Below are 21,156 nucleotides of genomic sequence, written 5' to 3'. Positions count from 1 at the left end.
CATTTATTGCTATAAACTATCCTCTGAGCACTGCTTTTGCTGTGTCCCATAGGTTTTGGTAGGATGTATCTTCGTTCTCATTAGTTGCTAGGAATTTTTTTATTTCAGTTTTTACCTGTTCTGTAACCCATTAATTTTTAAGCAGAGAGTTGTTCAGATTCCATATGTTTGATGCTTTTTCCTTGCTCTTCCTATTATCAATTTCTAGTTTTATAGCATTGGGTCAGAGACAATGCTGTGCAGTATTTCAATGCTTTTGAATTTATTGAGGCTTGTTTTATGTCCTAGGATATGGTTTATTCTGGAGAAGGATCCATGTACACTGGAAAAGAATGTGAATTGTGTTTTTGTTGGGTGAAGTACTCTATATATGTCTATGAGTTCCAGTTGGTTGATTGTGTTGTTAAGTTCTTCTGTATCTTTGCTGAGCTTCTTTCCCATTGACCTATCACTCCTTGAAAGTGATGTGTTAAAATCCCCCACTATTAATATAGAGTTGTCTATCATTCCTTTTATTCAGTTAATATTTGCTTCACGTATTTTGGAGTATTTTCATTGGGTGCATAAATATTTATTATTGTAACCTTTTCTTTGTTTATTGACCTGTTCAGCATCATATAATGCCCCCTTGTCTCTTAAGATGTTTTTCACCTTAATGTCTATTTTATCAGAAATCATAATTGCTACCCCTGCCCTTTTTTGGTTTCCATTGGCTTGGTATATTCTTTCCATTCTTTAACTCTTAATTTGTTTTTATCTTTGTGTCTAAGGTGTGTCTCTTGTAGGCAGCATATCAATGGGTCTTCTTTTTTTATCCAGTCTGCCACCCTCTTTCTCTTTATAGGTACATTTAATCCATTCACATTGAGTGTAATTAGTGATAATTATGAGTTGATTGGTGTCATTTTATTGTGGTTTTTTGTCATGTCATTGGTGATTCCTTAGTCTGTATATATTTCTGTGCTGGGTTCAGTTTGTTGGCTATTGCTTTCTCCCTTTTCTTCTTCATAGTCAGTTTTGTGTTTATTAAGCCCATATGTTTTCCTTCCTTCTGGATTTGTGTAGAAGAATCATTACTCTTTGTGGTTACCTTGGAGTATATTCTTGTCTCTATATTTTCAGAGCAGTGTGTGCTGCAAAGACATTGTCATGTTTTCCTCTCCATTTGAGGGTCTGTACCTAAAAGTAATATTCCCTCTGATAGGTTAGTTGCTGTTGTGTGCTGCTTGAGTTCCTTGGTTTTTAAGGTAGAATGTTTTATGGTCTTATTATGAGTACCTATTACTGATTTGATTTTAGAGTTGATGTCACATATCCTGGTTTTGCTGATCTCTGTTGTGGGTTCTCTATTGGTAGGACTTCTTTAAGTATTTCTTGTAGGGTTAGTCTGGTTTTCACAAAGTCTCTTAATTTCTGTTTATCTGAGAATGCCTTGATTTCATCCTCATATTTTATGGATAATTTTGCTCAATATAGGCTTCTTGGTTGGAAGTTTTTTTTCCTTCAGAATTTTATATATGCCGTCCCATTGCCTTCTTGCCTGCATGGTTTCTGCTGAGTAATCAGAGCTCAGCCTAACTGTTTGATTATTGTAAATAATATTTCTTTTTTCCCAGGCAGCTCTCAAAATTTTTTCTTTGTCTTTGGTTTTGGAAAGTTTGATTATAATATGCCTTGGTGTCTTTCTTTTGGGGTCAATCTTGTATGGGGTTCTGTGAGCTTCTTGGACAAATACCTTTTCTTCCTTCATGATATGGGGGAAGTTTTCAGCTAGCAGGTCTTCCACAATTTTCTCGGTGGTCTTTTTCACCTTTTCTTGTTCTGGAATTCCAATGAGTCTTATATTGTTTTGTCTCATGTTATCACATATAATTCTTAGGCTCTCTTCATTTCTCTTAAATCTTTGTTCTGATTTTTCTTCATACAGGCTAGTGTCCAGGGATTTGTCTTCTAGTTGGGATATACATTCTTCAGCCAGTTCTAATCTGCTCTTTTGAGCTTCTACTGTGTTGTGTAGTTCTATCATTTTGGTGTTCATGGTTTGCATTTCAATAGACATTTTCTGCATTTCTATCTGCTGTTTTTGTATAAGTTCTGATTGTGCATTAATCTTACTATTCTGTTCCTCAATGATTTTCCAGAGTTCCTCCAGGGAACTGTCTGTGTTCTCCTTGTTTCTGTTTGGGGTTTCCTTAGGCTTTTGTATAGCTCTATAAACATATCTTCTAAATTATTGCCTCTTCTTCCTCCATGAGACCTTTGTTTGTGGTTTTGCTTCTAATGTCTTGTCCTGCTTTTTTGTTTGATTTGAGGTTGCCTGTTGTTTCCTAGACATTTTGAGGTTGTCTTTAGCTGCTGGTTACATGTTGATTTGTTTTGTCTTGGTTTTGTGGTTTAATATTTTGAAAAGGTGAAGCTGGTGTATTTTATTTTATTATTGATTCAGGTATGTTGGGTCACTCTGTTGTTTTCTTTGTGATAGTGGAATCACTGTGTGGAATGTGGGTATGTTTTTCTGTTTGTTGTAAAGAGGGTTTAGAATTTGAAGTGGGAGGTTTTATGGGAATTGGCTGAATATGGTATCTTCTATTGAATGAGTGAAATTATTGGCAAAGTAGGAGCAGAAAAAGGAAAGCTTGGTGTTGCTAGGGTCAGTTTCTAGGGCTTTGCTCAGGCTGTTATTGATGACATAGTTATTTACAAGTCAATCTCAGGAAAGATTCCTGTTGTTAGGAAGTTGCCACTTTCTGCCAGGCTCAGGCACACTCAGAGACCCCACTTCTGAGGCCCCTTGGCACCAAAAAGCTGATCCAAGTCAAATTCCTGGGACCGCACTCAGCCGCAGCTTCCTCTCTGTCCCCTCCCCGTCTGCCCACAGTGCTGGTGCAATCCCCCCAGACCATGAATGGCTCAGGAGTTTTTCTGTGATACTGCCCACCTGTGGCCCCAAAGATGTACACAATTTCAGCTGTGCTGGAGTTGGGAGAGTACCTGCTAGTAAACTATGGTCCTGATATCAGTGACAAAGATAAACACAGACGTCTCAATGTCTCCCAGGCTGACCCAAGCCCACTCAGTGACCTGCTGAAGGGGGAGCAAGCTCACCCTCCTGAAGCACCAGTGAGCTCTCTGCTTGTGTTTCAGTGGTGCTGCATGTGTCCGTTTGCACTTAGGTGACCCAAGTTACCGATAAAATCAGGTGCTGGAGGCAGATCCTTGAGGCTATTTGCTGGGATGTTGGTGTGGTCACTGGTATGCTGATATAGGGTGTCTTCTTTCTTGGTTCATGGAGATCTCAGGTGGCTGCCCTCGCCTGCCAGTCAGTGACTGCCCCAGGGAAGTTTCCAATGGCCTCTCTCGGCTGCCCTCTGTCCTGTGCTAGGTAGGTCTTTCTTAAATAATCACCCTGTGCTTTTCCTCTAATTCTGCTCTTCTGTGTTTGGTGCACTCTGATTCAGTGAGCTGTTCATAGCACCAAAATCCCTTATTCAAACTGCTGTACCAAGTTTTTCAAGCACGAAGATGCTAGAGGGAAATAGCATGGTGCTTACTGATGAGACTCCATTTTGAATCCCATAAAATCCCAGGATAGATCTTGAAACCTTCTTTGTGACAATGAATGAGACACCATTCCTCTTCAATTTGTCATTTCTGACATAGTAGATTGTATAATTGCCTAATTAAAAAATGGTCAAAACGAGTCCATTTCAACTCACTACTGCTTAGGATATTGATTTTTATGTGTTCCATTTCATTGTTGACAACTACCAATTTTCCTGCATTCATACTTCATACATTCTATGTTCAGACTGTTAGTAGATATCTCAGCTATATCTCCCCTTTTTGAGTTATGCCTCATCAGCAAATGGAAGTCCTGAAAGCTGTACTCCATCTACATCCTTAAGGTTGACTCTACTTTGAGGAGGCATTTTTTTTCCAGTCATATTTTAAGTGCCTTCTGACTTCATCTTCCGGCACTATATCAGACAATGTTTCAGGGCTATTCATAATGTTTTTCAGTAATATATCAGAATGTTTCACTGTTATTCATAAGGTTTTCACTAGCCAAGTTTTTGAGTAGTGGATAGTCCCTTCCTTCTTCCAAGTCTGTCTTAGTCTGGAAGCTCTATTGAAACATTTCCAACACGAGTGACCCTATTTTTATTTGAAATACTGTTGGTATAGTCTCTATTCTCATAACAACACATAAGTCACCACAGTACAATAAACTGACAGATGAATGGTGGTTGACATGTATAATAGAAGTAAGTATATAAACTTAAATTATATATCTTCAGAAAAAAAATTAGGAGAAAAATCATCTTGGCAGTTATTTTTAGGAAAGAATAGAAGAAATTCAAATCATAAAGGAAACTTGTTTATGAATTAGACTATGAAAATAAAAACCTCTGCACTTTAAATGACATTTTTAAGAAACTGAAAATGTAAGTCAAAGACAGGAAAACATTTTCTAGTATATCTACCCGACAAATAATTTTTATTAAAAATATACAAATGATTCTTACAACTCAATAAGAAGACTGATTTTTTGAGTGAGGCAAATATTTGAACAGACCATTCTTAAAGGAACATGGTTGAATACTCAAAAAGACTATGGAAAGGTGCTCTCATTAACTTCTTCTGAATCCACATAAAAAGCACAGTGAGGTACACAGTCATTAGAAAAAAAGAAAGGACTGACAGTGCCAAGTCTTGATGAAGATTTGAAGGAACTGCAACTCTTATCTATTGCTAGTAGACTTACAAAACAATACATTCACTTTGAAAAACAGCTGGGCAGTGTTTTTATAAAGTTAAACATATACGTACTTGTATAGTCTTGCAATTCCACTCATGGTTTTTTACTCAATCTGTGTCCACAAAAAGACTTATATGTGTATGTTCACAGCAGCTTTGTTTATGATAGACAATCCTGATAAAACCCAATGTCTATCAACAAAAAAATGCAAATTACAATGCATTTGCACAGTGGAATGACTGTAAAAGAACAAATCACTGATAAAAACTAAATCCAAACTCACTGCTGTCGAGTCAGTTCGACTCATAGTGACTCCTCTTTGGGTTTCTGAGGTGGTATCACTACAGAAGTAGATTGCCCAACCTTCCTTCTGAGAAGTGGCTGGTACATTTGAACTGCCAGCCTTCTGGTTAGCAATCAAATGCCTTAGGCACTGATATATGCAAAAAATATGGGTGAATCTCAGAAATACTATGCTAAGTAAAGGAAACCAGACATAAACAATAACAAAAAAACCAAACTCACTGTCGTTGAGTCATATCCTACTCATAGCGATCCCTTTTTAGATTTCAGAGGCAGTATCTCTATGGAAGTAGATTGCCCAACCTTCCTTCTGAGGAGTGACTGGTGGATTTGAACCACGTGGCTGGTGGATTTGAACCACCAACCTTCTGGTTAGTAGTCAAATGCCTTAGGCACTACACCACCAGAGCTCACAAATAAGTATATTCTGTATAATTCCAATTTATATGAAGTTCTAGGACAGGCATAAAGGAACCCTAGTGGCACAGTGGTTAAAGCACTCAGCCACTATCCAAAAAGTGAGCAGTTGGGACCCACCAGCCACTCTGCAGAAGAAAGATATGGTAGTCTCTGTTAAGATTTACAGCCTTGGAACCCATATGGGGGAATTCTACTCTATCCTGTAGGATCACTAAGAGTGGGAATTGTTTTGATGGCAGTGGGTTTTAGTTTAGGACATGTAAAACTAATATATAGTGGTAAAAATCAAATAATTAGATCCACGGTAAATTGATTAGGAGAGTGTAGGAGAAAATTTGTTAGCATGATGGGAATATTTTATATATGATTTGAACTAGTGATTACATGAATGGTTACATACATTGCTCTTGGATTCCATGTGGGAATTAAACAGCAATTATAACAATAGTCCTCAGATTCTGTTATTCATCATCATTTGATAGATATAAATAAAACTGCTTTCATTTAATAACCCGAAAATAAGAACTATATTTAGCTTGGGAAAAGAGTACAGGCCAAAATTATGTTCTTATCTTATGAGTCTATATGATCTATATCTAGCATTTTTTACCATAGTTACAATCATCTGTGATTCATTTCTGCTGTTAATAATTTAAGCAGGAAAAAAAATCAGTAATTAAGGGAATAGGGACTGAAGAGATGGTGAAGAGGATGGTTGTGGACTGAATTATTCTTTCCTTACTAATTTTCTATTTCTTTCATGAATAAAAGGATACACAGAGGTCTTGAAATAAATGGTGTTTTGAACACTATAACACTCTTTCAAGTGTAGAGGAAATTCTGAGTTCTTGGCAGCAAGAAGAGTATGCTTCATTCATCTTTGCATTCTTCAAATAATTAGTATTGAAAACCTACTACAGGCCAGTGTGCTGTTAAGTATTGAAATAAGCAAATGAATAAGACAGTCTCAATCTTCAGTTGCTCTATCTTATGAAAATAAAAAATTCATTCAGATAGGCCAGGGCAGTTTTCAGTAATGAAACTAGGGCTAAAAGTTATAAAACAGTTGTTTTAGTTCTCTAGTGCTGCTATAACAGAAATAGCATAAGTGGATGGCTTTAACAAACATAAATTTATTTAATCACAGTTTAGGAGACTAGAAGTCCAAATTCAGGGTACCAACCTCAAAGGGAAGAGTTTCTTTTTCTGTTGGCTCTCAGGAAAATTCCTTGTCTGTTTTAAAAATTTGTGGGCCCAGTATCCCTTGGAGATCCCCATATTTGGGGGCTTCCATATTCACCTGAGTCTAACAGGTTCCCAGCACAGGGACCCTGGGTGCAAAGAATGTACTCCACTCCTGGCTCTTCTTTCTTGATGGTAGTGGTTCCTCAGGTCTCTGCTCATTTATTTAATCCTTTTTATATCTCAAAGGAGTTGACTAATCCAGTAGATTGCAGTCTGCCTTATTAACATAACTGCTTCTAATCATAGAGGTAAGAATTTACAGCAGATAGGATTACATGAGATCCCAAAATGGAGAATAATTACATAATACTGAGAATCATGGCCCAGCCAGATTGACACATTTTTGAGGGGGACACAGTTCAATCCATAACAACAGTGAAGAAATATTTACCTCTATAAGTCTCTGCACTAGAATTTGGCCAGAATGCAGACCAATATATAAAGCAATTTCCTTCCTTCCTCTTCTTTGGAAAGAGGTATGTAAGTATTTGGATTTAATCAGGCTTCTGTCTTTGTTAATATAAATTCATTTACATACGCACCCCTTCACTGACATTGAGTCAATTCTGACTCATAGTGATCCCCATTGGGTTTCCAAGGGCATAAATCTTTATGGAAGCAGACTACCTCATCTTTCTTCCATGGAGGGGCTGGTAGGTTTGAATCACTGACCTTTTGGTTAATAGCCAAATGCCTTAGCTACTATACCACCAGATTTTGTTTTTGTTGTTGTTGTTGTTGTTTGTTTGTTTTTTACAAGTTAGGGAAGTTGTATAGAACTATGAAAGTTAACGAAGATTTTATGAAGTAATTCTCTATTATCATGTACTTAACATCTGGCATATATGCATCTCCAGGTAAGGAAATAAGTAATTTTTCTTTCAGGGCAGATTGATTACTCCAACACACTATAGCTATTATTATGCCTTGTGATGCACAATAGAGCAGTCTGCAGCCAGGTCCCCAGCAGCACTGTAATTGTTGCATGTGCTCCTGCATGGTACACTGACAATAAGCAATAGGTCTCTCCTGAATACCACTTGCTATCATCTAATGATGACAGAAGTGAAAGTTTTACTCACTAATCTGGCTTTATGAATTTCCTTCTTTTAATTGATAAAGAACTCTCTTCAATGATTTTAAAGAAATATATATATATTTTTTGCTCAGTACTTTGATAATTCTTCATCTTGCAAACAATATGAATGACTAATTGGTAATTTTGAGAAAATGCCACTCAATCTAAATGATTATGTGAAAAAAATAGAAATCTTTGTATGCTTTTGTTGCTAATGTTACACATAATCCAGATAAGATAGCTTCTATGTGTCAGTTAAACAATTATTAGAGATTCTTCTTGGTAAGTAATGCCACAAAGTAAATCAGTCCATTGTAATTTTCTTTTCAGTGTGATTTCTAAATGTAGGACACGCTACAAAGCACTCGCCATTCAAATCACTACGTACCCTCTTTTTATTTTGTATTCAGAGGTCAATATATGGTGATATGAAGACCGAGTTTTCAACTTCAAGCTTTCATTTCCCCCCACAGGGTCTGCTTATTTAAAACACACAGCTAAGCTTTTTCCCAAAGTATGGCCCTATCACATGCTATTTTGATTTCTTATTGATTCTTGGGAAAGCTACATTATCCGTATGTGTGATATTGTCTTTGTTGGTAATAAGGGCTAGTAATTACTGTCAGTGAATGTTATTTAATCAGGTAAATAGTTATTATGCGCAGGCAAGTTTACTTCTTTGGGGCTAGTATGCTGCGAAGCTGAGTTCTGTGGACAAGCACTTCTACTTTTATGTAAATTTATAGTAGTCCACTATGAAAGAATTAGGGTATTTATGTTGGATTTATGTTCTCAAACAGATTTTTTTTTTTTTTTTTTTTGTAAATGGTGTGGAGTTCATCACAATGCAGGAGGAAGACCACTACTTCTAAAGTCAGAGCCCTGAATTTGAATTGTAGCCTCTATTACAATGATTAGCTTTTGTGAACTTCCACAAACCAGTGAGCTATTTGTGTCTCATTTTCTTTTTATATAGTATTGTGGTAACTCTGGTAAACTTCCCACCTCACTGTATATGCTGGATTTTCTAAACCATAATGTGGTGTTTGAAATTGTGAGTTTTTATTCTTATTACTTTTACAGTAGTCAGTGATAGTATAGGAATGGTTGTAATAGATTGGCAATATTGAATGTTTTGTTTTGTCTAATTAAGACTACATTATTACAATCTCAGTCTAGTTCTGGGCAGATATAACACTGAGGTTAATTTGACTTTAATAAAAATGTCTTAAAATTAAAAGAGTCTGACCAGCCTGAGATGAAGCTTTCCAACCTGAGAGAAACAATTATTACTAAAGCCAAAGACTTCTTATAAAAAAATCACTGTTCTCTATTAATTGCTGACTCTTTTCTCATAAGGACCTCTGGTGGTGTAGTGGATAAGGCAGTTAGCTGTTAACCAGAGGTCAGTAGTTCAAACCCACCAAGTGCTCAGCAGAAGGAAGATGGGACAGTCTACTTCTGTAAAGATTTATAGCCTCAGAAACACAATGGGAGTCGCTATGACTTGGAATCGACTTGGTGGCAGTGAGTTCGTTTTTTTTTTTTCTTGTGGAGTGGGAGTGTGCTAGCAGTGGTTTGGGGTAGATAGGGGAAGTGCAATGAGGGATTAAAGTGAATCTATACCCTGAATAAAATTTTAGCTGATGACTTTATTTTAAAGAGCAGATTGGAGCCAAGTTGCAGTTTGGATTCTCTACAAAGCAAGCTCTGAGTTGGAGTGTAGGTTGAAAGATGTTTATTGAGGATGTACTTAAGACTAAGCCCTGCAGAAATAAGGGAAAGGACACAACGTTGGGTAGAAGGAAAAGTTAAGGTTTGCTATAGGCCTAATGTTGGTTCAGAGACCCCACAAGAGAAGCTCTGGAGCTAGAATGACCCTTCAGATTTGTCAGGAGTTAGGCAGAGATGACCAACCCTCTTTTTGCAGGGATTGTTCAGTCATTGGATGTGGGCTGCCCTGGGAAGGGATGTGACTTTTATCAAGGTGGCTCCCCACACCTGTGGCAATCTCTGAAAGGGCTGACACCTCCAGACTGGGAAAAGTCCCTCCTTCAAAAGGAATCTGGGTGCATCTCATAGTCCACAAGCCCTCCCTAGTTGAAAATATTTATGGCTTGAGGGAAGGCAAAGGAGAGAAGTAGCAGTTGTTGTTAGGTGCCGTCTGGTTGTCTCCAAATCATAACAACCCTATGCACAGCAGAATGAAACACCACCCAGTCCCACACCAGCTCGATGATCCTGCTATATTTGAGCACCTCACGTCAGCCACTGTATCAATCCATCTCGTTGAGGGCCTTCCCCTCCTTTGTTGACCCTCCACCTTAACAAGCATGACATCCATCTCCAGGGAATGGTCCCTTCTGACAACATGACCAAAGTAGGTGAGATGAAGTCTGGCCATTCTCGCTTCCAAGGAGCATTCTGGCTGCACTTCTTCCAGGACAGATTTGTTAGTTCTTTTAGCAGTCCATGGTACTTTCAGCATTCTTCGCCAACACCACAGCTCAAAAGCATCAATTCTTCTTCAGTCTTTATTCATTGTCCAGCTCTTTACATGCATATGAGGCAATTGAAAATATGGGTTGTGTCAGGTGCACCTTAGTCCTCAAGGAGACACCTTTGCTCCTCAGCACTTGAAAGAAGTTCTTTGCAGCTGACTTGCCCAGTGCTATACGTCATCTGATGTCCTGACTGGGGCTTCCATTGGTGTCGATTGTACAACCAAACATTGTGAAGTCTTTGACAACTTCACTGTTTGCTCCATTTATCATGATGCTGCTTATAGGTCCAGTTGTGAGGATTTTTGTTTTCTTTATATTGAGATGTAATCCATATTGCAGAATGTATTCTTCAATCTTCATCAGTAAGTGCTTCAAGTCATCCTCATTTTCAGCAAGCAATGTTGTGTTGTTAGCATATCACACATTCTTAATGAGCCTTCCTCCAATCCTGATGCCACATTCTTCTTCATATAGTCCAGCTTCTTGGATTATTTGCTCAGCATATAGATTGAATAATATGGTAAAAGGATACAACCCTGACACACTCCCTTCTTGATTTTAAACCATGCAGTTTCCCCTTGTTCTGTTCAAATGACAGCCTCCTGTTCTATGTACAGGTTCCACATGAGTACCATTAAGTGTTCTGGAATTCCCATTCTTCTCAATATTATCCACAGTTATGATCCACACAATCACATGCTTTTCTATAGTCAATAAAACACAAATAAACATCTTTCTGGTATTCTTTGCTTTGAGCCAAGATCCGTCTGACAACAGCAATGATATCCCTCATTCTATGTCCTCTTCTGAATCTAACTTGCATTTCTGGAAGTTCTCTGTCAATATACCACTGCAACTGTTTTTGAATTATCTTCAATAAGATTTTACTTGCCTATAATATTGATATTGTTTGATAATTTCCACATTCTGTGGGATCACCTTTTGGAATGGGCACAAATATAGATCTCTTCTAGTCAGTTGGACAGGTAGCTGTCGTCCAAATCTCTTGGTATAACTGAGTGAGTGCCTCCAGTGGGACATCCGTTTGTTGAAACATCTCAAAGGGTATTCCGTCAATTCCTGGAGCCTTGTTCTTCACCACTTCCTTCAGTGCAGATTCAACTTCTTCCTTCAATATCACTGGTTCTTGATCACATGCCACCTCCTAAAATGGATGAAGATTGACTAGTTCTTTTTGGTACAATGAGTCTGTGTATTCCTTCCATCTTCTTTTGATGTTTCCTGCATCATTCAATACATTGCCCATAGAATCTTTCAACATTGCAACTCAAAGCTTACATTTTTTCCTCAGTTCTTTCAGCTCGAGGAATGCTGAGCATACTGTTCCCTTTTGGTTTTCTAACTCCAGGTCTTTGCACATTTCGTTATAATAATTGGCATTGTCTGCTTGAGCTGTTCTTTGAAATCTTATGTTCAGATATTTTATCTTGTCATTTCTACCATTTTCTTTAGCTACTCTCTGTTCAAGGGCAAGTTTCAGAGTTTCTTCTGACATCCATTTTGGTCTTTTCTTCTTTTCTCATCATTTTAATGACCTCTTGCTTTTTTCTTGGATGATATTCTTGATTTCATCCCACAATTTTTTGGGTTTTCTGTCATTGGTGTTCAGTGCATCAAATCCATTCTTTAAATGGTCTCTGAATTTAGGAGGGATGTATTCCAGGTATCTTTTGACCCTCATCGACTTGTTTTAATTATGTTCAACTTCAAGTTGAACTTGCATATGAGCAGTTGATGGTCTGTTCCACAATCAGCTCTTGGCCTGGTTGGTTTTCGCTGAAGATACTGAGCTTTTCCATTGCCTCTTGTCACAGATGTCAATCTGATTCCTGTGTACTACACCTGGCAAAGTCCATGTGTACAGCCACTGTTTGTATAATTTAAAAACAGTATTTGCAATGAATAAGTTGTTGGTCTTGAAAAATTCTATCATGTGATTTCCAGCATTATTTCTGGAACCAAGGCCAAATTTTCCAACTACCAGTGATTCTTCTTTGTTTCCAATTTTTGCATTCCAGTCACCAGTGATAATTAACACATTTTGATTGTACATTTGGTCAATTTCAGACTGCAGAAGTTGGTAAAAATCTTCAATGTCCTCATCTTTGGCTTTGGTGGTTTGTACATAAATTTGAGTAACAGTCATATTAACTGATTTTCCTTGTTGCTATTGTTATGTGCCGTCAAGTCAGCCCCGACTCATAGCAACCCCTCCTTGGGTTTTTGAGGTGATATCACTATTGGAAGTAGATTGCCCAACTGTCCTTCTGAGGAATGGCTGGTGGGTTTGAACCTCCAGCCTTCTGGTTGGCAGTCAAGTGCCTTAGGCACTATGCTACTGGAGCGTTCCAATCTTCCTTGTAGGCATATGGATATTATCCTATAACTAACTGCATTGTACTTCAGGACAGATCTTGAAACATCCTTTGTGATGATGAATGCCATGCCATTCCTCTTCAAATTGTCATTTCCAGCATAGTAGATCATATGGTTATTTGATTAAAATGGCCAAAACTAGTCCATTTAAGCTCACTAATGCCTAGTATATCAATCTTTATGTGTTCCATTTCATTTTTTTATAACTTCCAATTTTCCTAGATTCATACTTTATACATTCCATGTTCCTATTGTTAAGGGATGTTTACAGCTGTTTCTTCTCAATTTGAGTGGTGCCACATCAGCAAATGGAGGTCTTGAAAGCTTTACTTTATCCATATTAGTAAGGTTGGTCATACTTTCATCTTTCCTAGTCGTATTTTGAAAGCCTTCTGACCTAAGGGGGTTGTCCTTCTGCACTGTATTGGTTAATGTTATAAAGCTGTGCAGTAATGTACCAGGCAGTGTTTTTCTGCTATTCTCTGCTAGTAGAGAGAGAAGAAAATTCATGCTTTTTTAATGTTTATAATATTCCAGGCTCTGGACTACGTACCCTCTCAGGTTATGTTAGGTAACTATTACAACTTTCTATCTGTATAAGTAGTTGCTTTTATTTTACAGATGAGAAAAATGAATTTCAAAGAAGCTACGTAGTTTTCTCTAAATCACACATCTAGGAAGTGATCAAGAAGAGGTTGCTTAACTATAGATTCCACTTCATTAACTAATACCCAATTCAGCCTCACCATTAGAGACAGAAAAGTGAAGTTAGGATTCAAACCTAAATAGGTTTAGCTCCCAAACCCGTTCTTCATGTTTTATTCAATATAACTATCCAGTATTTTTGACCTGAAGATCATCATTGACTATTGAACAATGACCATTCAGCTGAACACACATTCTAGAGTAGCTTTAGTATTTTGTTTTTCTGTGATACAGAGAATTCCTATGAAACTCTGAATTATTAAGCAAAAAAATTTTACACTGTGTTATAAATCTGAATAAATACTTTTTATTTATTTATTTTGTAATTCAAGCAAAATCTAGTGGAAACATGATAGGGAAGAGTGCTGATTCAAATACAGTCCAAAAGCCAATTAATATTGCTGTCCTGATGTTCACTGTTTCATACAGCAGAGCACGTTTATATTTCTGAAGGAAGTTATGTTTTATGAAATAAAAAAGACTTATCAGCTATATCAAATTAATTTCAAATTGCAAGCTTGCACTATACTACAGCTTTCTGAATATGTCCTTAATAACACAAGGATATAGGAAAGGCAAATATTTCTTTGTGAAAATTGCAGCAAAGCTCAGAAACTTGTAATAATAATCTCTCTCAATAGTTGGTGTAGTGCCAGATAACAAATTATTTCAAACTATACTTTCTTTTTCCATCTATTTTGTTTAAACTAATCATTTGTCATGATAATAAAATATTTCCACTGAGCCTAGTCTTTTTCTGACCTTAGGTTACACAAAGAATTTGAAACCTAATGACCAGAAAAGTGTACAACCAAGTCAGTGCTTCATCAAAGAAAATATTGATAACTTAGACTTTATCACACTTATGAACTTCTGCTCTTTGAAAAGTACTCTTAAAAAATAATAATAATGTTCCTTTAAGATAAGCTAGAGATCAGGAGAAAATATTTATAAATCACATAGCTGATAAAGGGCATGTATCAAAATATATAAATAACTTCCAAAATGCCATGATAAGAAAACTAACAAACCAATTAAGAAATGGGCAAAATACTTAAGCAGACATTTACCATAAAAGGTACATGGATGGCAAATAACCACAGGAGATGAGATTCAACATTATTTGCCATTTGTTGTGTTGTTGGGTGCCGTCAAATTGATTCCAACTCCTAGCAACACCATGTGACAGAGAACTGTTTCATGGGGTTTTCTTGGCTGAAATCTCTATGGAAGCAGACATTTAGGGAAATGTAAATTAAAACCACAATGAGATACCACTACACACCTATTAGAATAGGGGGGGAAATGATAATTAACAATACTAAGTACCAGTGAGGAAATGTGTGATTAGAGCTCTCTTACTTTGCTTGTGGGAGCTCCGGTGGCATAGTGCCTAAGGCATTTGACTGCTAACCAGAAGGCTGCCAGTTCAAACCCACCAGCCACTCCTCGGAAGAAGACTGGGCAATCTACTTCCATAGTGATACTGCTTCAGAAACCCAAGGAGGGGTGGCTATGAGTCAGATCCGACTCCATGGGTGTGAGTTTTTTTTTAACCTTGCTCGTAAAAATGTAAAATGGTTCAGCTATTCTGTAAAAACAATGTGATAGTCTTACAAGTTAAACATAACTTTACAAGTGATTCAGCAATCCTGCTCCTATGTACTCAAAAGATAAAAATTTATATTCACACAAAAATCTGTACACAAATGTATAAACTAAACTCAGTGCCATCAATTGTTTCCGACTCAGAGTGACCCCTTCTTGGGTTTCTGAGTTGAAAACTTTAAGAATAAAAATGAGGTTCACTAGAGAAAAAGAAATTCTACCTCAAGACGGTAATATTATAATCCTACCAGAATTTCCAGACTGCTGCCTGGTCTACTGATTTTGGAAATGCCAGCCCCCAGAATCTCACATGAGGTAATTCCTTAAAATAAACCTCTGTATATAGAGAAGGTCCCTGGGTGGCACAAACTGTTTGCACTTTGCTACTAACCTACTGGCTATAAGGTTGGAGGCTCAAATCCACCCAGCTACACTGAGGAAGAAAGTACTGCTGATCTGCTTTTGTAAAGATTATAGCCAAGAAAACCTTATGGTACTCAATATTGCTCTGGTAGACATGGGACTGCCCTGAGTCTGAATCAACTCAATGGCAACAGATTTTTATTTATGGATGTATAAGTGCAATGAAATTTCAGTGACAGACTGCTCACCTTCTATATGAAAGAAAGGCCTAGGAATCTACTTCCAAAAATCAGCCAGTGAAAACCTGTGAATCACCACTATCTGATCTCATTTTGTATGTAGTCAGCATGAGTCTAGAGGAGGGGATGGCTGAATTGATGGTAGCTAACAACAATAACAGGTAGAGATGTTCATGATAGAGATGGTATATGTGTATGTATAGATAAAGTTGGAGATCTAGAGTTAGTAAGCTAGATCTCCAACATTACTTTTTTCCCTGTTAGCTATCTAATCTCCTCATCTTTATAACATAATGAATATTTTTCCCACTGTTCCAAATGTAGATTTTAGCATGTAAATTTTTTTTCAGATTTTTAAATATATTTTTGCTGTCATGAAGACAGTTTCTGTTTTCCTATATGAAATATAGAATGCTATTTTTGCTTTAAAATATGTTGTATATTATGCCAATAATTTATATTTCCTATGAGTCTTGCCCCTGATCACTGCATAAAATGTAGCTCAGTTAGCCTAGTGCCTAAGGCATTTGACTGCTAACCAGAAGGCTGGCGGTTCAAGCCCACCACCTACTCCTTGGATGGAAGATTGGGCAATCTACTTCTATAGTGATATCGCCCAGGAAACCCAAGGAGGGGTCATTATGAGTTGTATCTGACTCAATGGCAGTGAGTTTTGAGTTTACTCTTTGGTAAATAGGAATTAGAATTTGATGAATGAAGTGTCCAGAGAGTGGTGAGGACAGGCCATTATTGTTTGCATAATTCCAACCCTATCTTAGTCCCATAATATAGTAAAAGTACCAAAAGAAAAAATAAAAATTGTAAGAAAATACAATAAGTGTGTCTGAGTCAGAAGATAAAGTTCCTTAGAAGAACTTAGAAAGAAGTTCTACATACTACATCTTTTCTGCATTGTTTCTTGTCTATTTGTTCGTTTATTTATTTATTTATTTATTTTTTTGCTTTTGCAATAAAATGTATATCAAGTACTCTCTGGGCTCAAAGTAAGTAAATCATTATGAAATAAAGGAGTAAATTTTAAAACATGTAAATTATATGCATGTGTGTGTGTATTATATATATATTACTGGAAAGCTCTTGTTAAGCTTTATGGATTGGTGTCTTATGAGCAGATTAGGTAACAGTGAAAGAACATAAGTGTTGAAGGCAGCATTTCATTGCAGGAAATTGATCATAGGTGAATTATTCCTTTTAAATAGAACTTCAGCTGTAAGCAGAAAAATGCTTTCCACATTTCCTTTGCTCTTTTACAGATAGGCATATAGTATTTTTAATTGAGAATTCTGTATTTGTAGCAAATGGATCAATTCAGCCATATTATGGTTTGAATTGTACCCCCTCAAAAGATATCTTCAAGTCTTCATCTCAAGTATCTGTGAATGTAGCCTTATTTGGAAATAGGGTCTTTGTTATTGGTGCCATGGAATTGGTTCCAACTTATAACAACCTTATCTATGTACAGCAGAACAAAACACTGTCCATTCCTGTGTCATCCTCACAGTCATTCCTTGCTTGAATCCATTATTGCAGCCATTGGTGGAGGACCTCCACATTTTTCACTGACCTGCTACTTTCCCAACCATGATATCTTTCTCCAGGGACTGGTCCCTTCTGACAACATGATCAGAGTATGAGCGATGAAGTCTAGCCATTCTCAGAGATCCTTGCATGTGTATATCATGTGTGTGTGTGTGTGTGTGTGTAATATCATATAATTTACAAAATGCAAGGCTAAAGAAGAATTTTTCTATACCTAAATTCTATATAAAATATCTACTATATTGACAAATACTAAAACAATAGCAATGAAGGAGGTGATAACACAAGTCATTAAAATAATGAACTCAGCACAGAAATTCATATGGAACAAAAAAATCAATACCATAAAAAAGCACATAACAAAATGACAAATTCATACTTGTTGATAATTACATATCTGACAAGGGGCTTATTGCTAAAATTTATAGAAAACTCCAACGCCTCAACAAAAAGATTAACAATCCAATTGAAAAATGGGCAGAAAACATGAATAGACACTTCACCAAACAGGATATTCAGGCGGCCAGCCAATACATGAAGAAATGCTCATGATCTTTAGCCATCAGAGAGATGTAAATCAAAACAACAATGAAATACCATCTTACCTCAGCAGTAATGGCAAAGTTCAACAAGCCAGAAAATAAATGCTGGCAAGGATGTGGAGAGATTGGGACTCTCATACACTGCTGGTGGGACTGTAAAATAATACAACCACTGTGGAAAGCAGTATGGTGTTTCCTTAAAAAACTGGAATTAGAAATGCCACTGGAGCCAGCAATCCCATTACTCGGTATATATCCTAGAGAGGTGAGAGCCAGGACAGGAACAGATATATGCACGTTCATGTTCATCGCAGCACTATTTACAATAGCAAAAAGATGGAAACAACCTATGTGCCCATCAGTGGAAGAGTGGATGACCAAACTATGGTACATACACACAGTGGAATGCTATGCAGCACTAAAGAATAATGTAGAGTCTGAAAAACACTGCATAACATGGATGAACTTGGAGGACATTATGCTGAGTGAAATAAGTCAATCACAGAAGGACAAATATTGTGTTTTTCATTACTGTAAAAAGTCAAGGAAAGGTTTATAAATGGGAAACTTTCTTTGTTGGTTACCAAGGGTGGGAGGGGAGGGGGCAGAACCCTCCAAAAAAAAAAAAGAAAGAAAGAAAAATGCATTGACCCCTGTCACTTTAGTTTTGTGTATGTCACTGTACATAAATTATATTTCAATAAAATGCATTTAAAATATATCTGCTATATTGAACTGTCAAAGAATTATTAGAAAAAAAAAATGTTAATTTCTTTCTTTCCATTCAGGACTCCTTCTTCCCATTTCGTTTCCTATTTCTACTATTTTCTAACGTGAGGTCATTGGTGGTTCAGTGCTAGACTTCTCATCCTCCATGCAGGAGACCCAGGTTCATTTCCTGGCCAATGCACCTTATGCACATGACCCACATTTCTGCCAGGGGTGCTGGCATGTTGCCATGTTGAACAAGTTTCAGCAGAGCTTCCACACTAAGACAGACTAGGAAGAAATGGCTGGTGATCTACTTCTGAAAAATCAGCCAATGAAAACCCTATGGATCACAGTGGTCCAATCTGCAACCAGTCATGGATGGGGATGGCACAGGACTGAGCAGTATTTCATTTTGTTGCATGCTGTCATCATGAGTAGGGGCCAATTCAATGACAGCCAACAACAACAACATGTTATGAAATGGGAAACTAGAAAGCTAAGGTTGATGAAACTTTTAGTAAAATTATAGTAAATAGGCTATGAATCTATGTTATTTTATTCCACTAGAAGATAGACACTTAAAGCCATTTTTTTTTTTCCAGGCATATAAGAAGACCAGCTTCCTGGCTATAGCTGTACTTTTTTGGTATCTTGTTTTGTACTATTCAGCTACAATAAAAGGTGTGACTCCTTTTATTATCCTATTCTAACACTCACCATGATTCTGCAAACCAAGAATTATTTTCCTCCTTTTATAAATAAGAAAACTAAGCTTCAGTGATATTAAGCACTTTTCCCAACAGGATATATCCAGGCAGTGGCAGTACTGAGATTCATTTCCTGTTTTGTTCAATCTTATGCTCTCCACTGCTTCCAGTCCCACACTGTCTGACAAGCTTCTTAGGAGACAGAGGGCATTCTCTAAGCTTGGTCAGTATCTACTAGCAGGCAAATATTTAGAGGTGAGTCTAAATTTTCTCTTTAAAGGAAAAGAAAGGAAAGATAGAATGAATCAAATGCTGGATTCCATAAGACCAGACCTAGCATTGTACATTCCTACTGGAGATGACCCAGAGGTCTTATATTAAGAGTGGTGGACAACATTAGTGAACAACATGGTTCAAATAGTGGAGATATAAGTTCTGAGATGAAAACAAAACAGACGACAACAACAAAAAACAGGAATCTGATGGGTGGCCCAGGATCAGGGATCAGGAAGATGAAACCAATAAAGAGCTTGGATTAGAGCAAGACCTAGTCAACGATGAGTAAAAGTGAGGTCTGAGGAGATTTCCAGGACACTCACGTACATTTGCTGCTGACAGTAAGATTCCTGATGGAAGAGACTGTCTCATTTTCTCACTGATTCCTAAGCACCCAGGATGGTGTCTTGTACGCCACTTGCTGCTTTCAAGAGGCAACATGCGATTGGGTAGGACAATAGTAAACATATGGCAAAAGTCTATTTCATTTAAAGCACCAGTAGCAAAGTGAAGAAGAGGAAGAGAGAGCCTGGAGAAGAGTTGAAATTCCTAGACAAAGATGAAGTGGGATGACAGCACATAGCTATAACCTCCTATTTTTATTCTGTGATCCTCAGAAGATTCAGCAGGGACTCTGATCACAGTGACACAGGTATTACCTGTTATGTCATCTCTTGATAGCATTGATCACACCTTTTAAATCTTCCTCACTCCATAATAGCTGGTTCCTTAATGAATATTGATTTTTCTATTTTATTTTATTTGTTCTTCATTGATGAATATGAGAGATCTGATGTTTAAAAGCTCTGCCAACCCTTGTCTGTGCACGCAGTAGCGAGAACAAGTGGTCAGCTTTTCCTCTCTTCAGGGCTGGTGCCCAGGGCTATAGTTTTTATTTCTGCTAAGACTGTCACAGTCATTTTTCTCTTCTTGGACTCAGCCTCTTGGACTCAGCCATGGACCTATAGGCCTGTTTTAATATATGCAAATGTATGGCATGGTAAGAAACAAATGTGTCTGCATGGATAAGTCATTCTTTTATGGGCTACTACAATTCTTTTCCTGACATAATTTACTGAAATTTACATTCTCCAAGCTATTGTACTAATTAACAAATTCTTGAGGGCTAATGGTGACCTAAGACATATATGGTACTTCACCTAGTCAAACATTGTGATGCCGTGTCTGTCTGACTGAATTTTATCTTCTAGTCAAAATAAAATAATACTTCACCATAAACCAATTCCTAATGTCCCTCTAAAGAAGGAGACTTTGTAAATGACAGATCTTGGGGCAGTATATTTTTGCAAGATACTCATCATGTAAGACTTCACTTTTTATATCACTTGCTGATAGTTCATAATGGTCAACAATAACTGCCTGTGTCACAACAAAATATTTTATTTAAATGCATATTTTCCTGTCAATTATGAATTTGAAGATCACTTTGAAAAAATTATATCACTTTCAAAGTACTGAGGCTTTCTACGTTACATTTAAAAATGATGGTATTTTATGTGCAGGAATATTGGGGAGAAATGGGAATGGAAGCACCTGGATGCTTCTCTATTAATAAAGCTGAATGTGTCACCAGAAGGTCGCTTATCTCCCCTAAGGTATAATGAAATGATCATATAAACCAGCATCATTATGTTTATCTTAATTAGCTTTCTTACTAGCTTCAAAATGCATTTTTCACAATAAGAAAAGCAACCGTATTAGAAAACAGGCAACCATTC

Source organism: Orycteropus afer, unplaced genomic scaffold (assembly GCF_000298275.1).
Source record: "Orycteropus afer afer isolate SDZICR_OR568_19922 unplaced genomic scaffold, OryAfe1.0 scaffold00140, whole genome shotgun sequence".
Lineage (NCBI taxonomy): Eukaryota > Metazoa > Chordata > Mammalia > Tubulidentata > Orycteropodidae > Orycteropus > Orycteropus afer.
Note: the sequence above shows the minus strand (reverse complement) of the source record.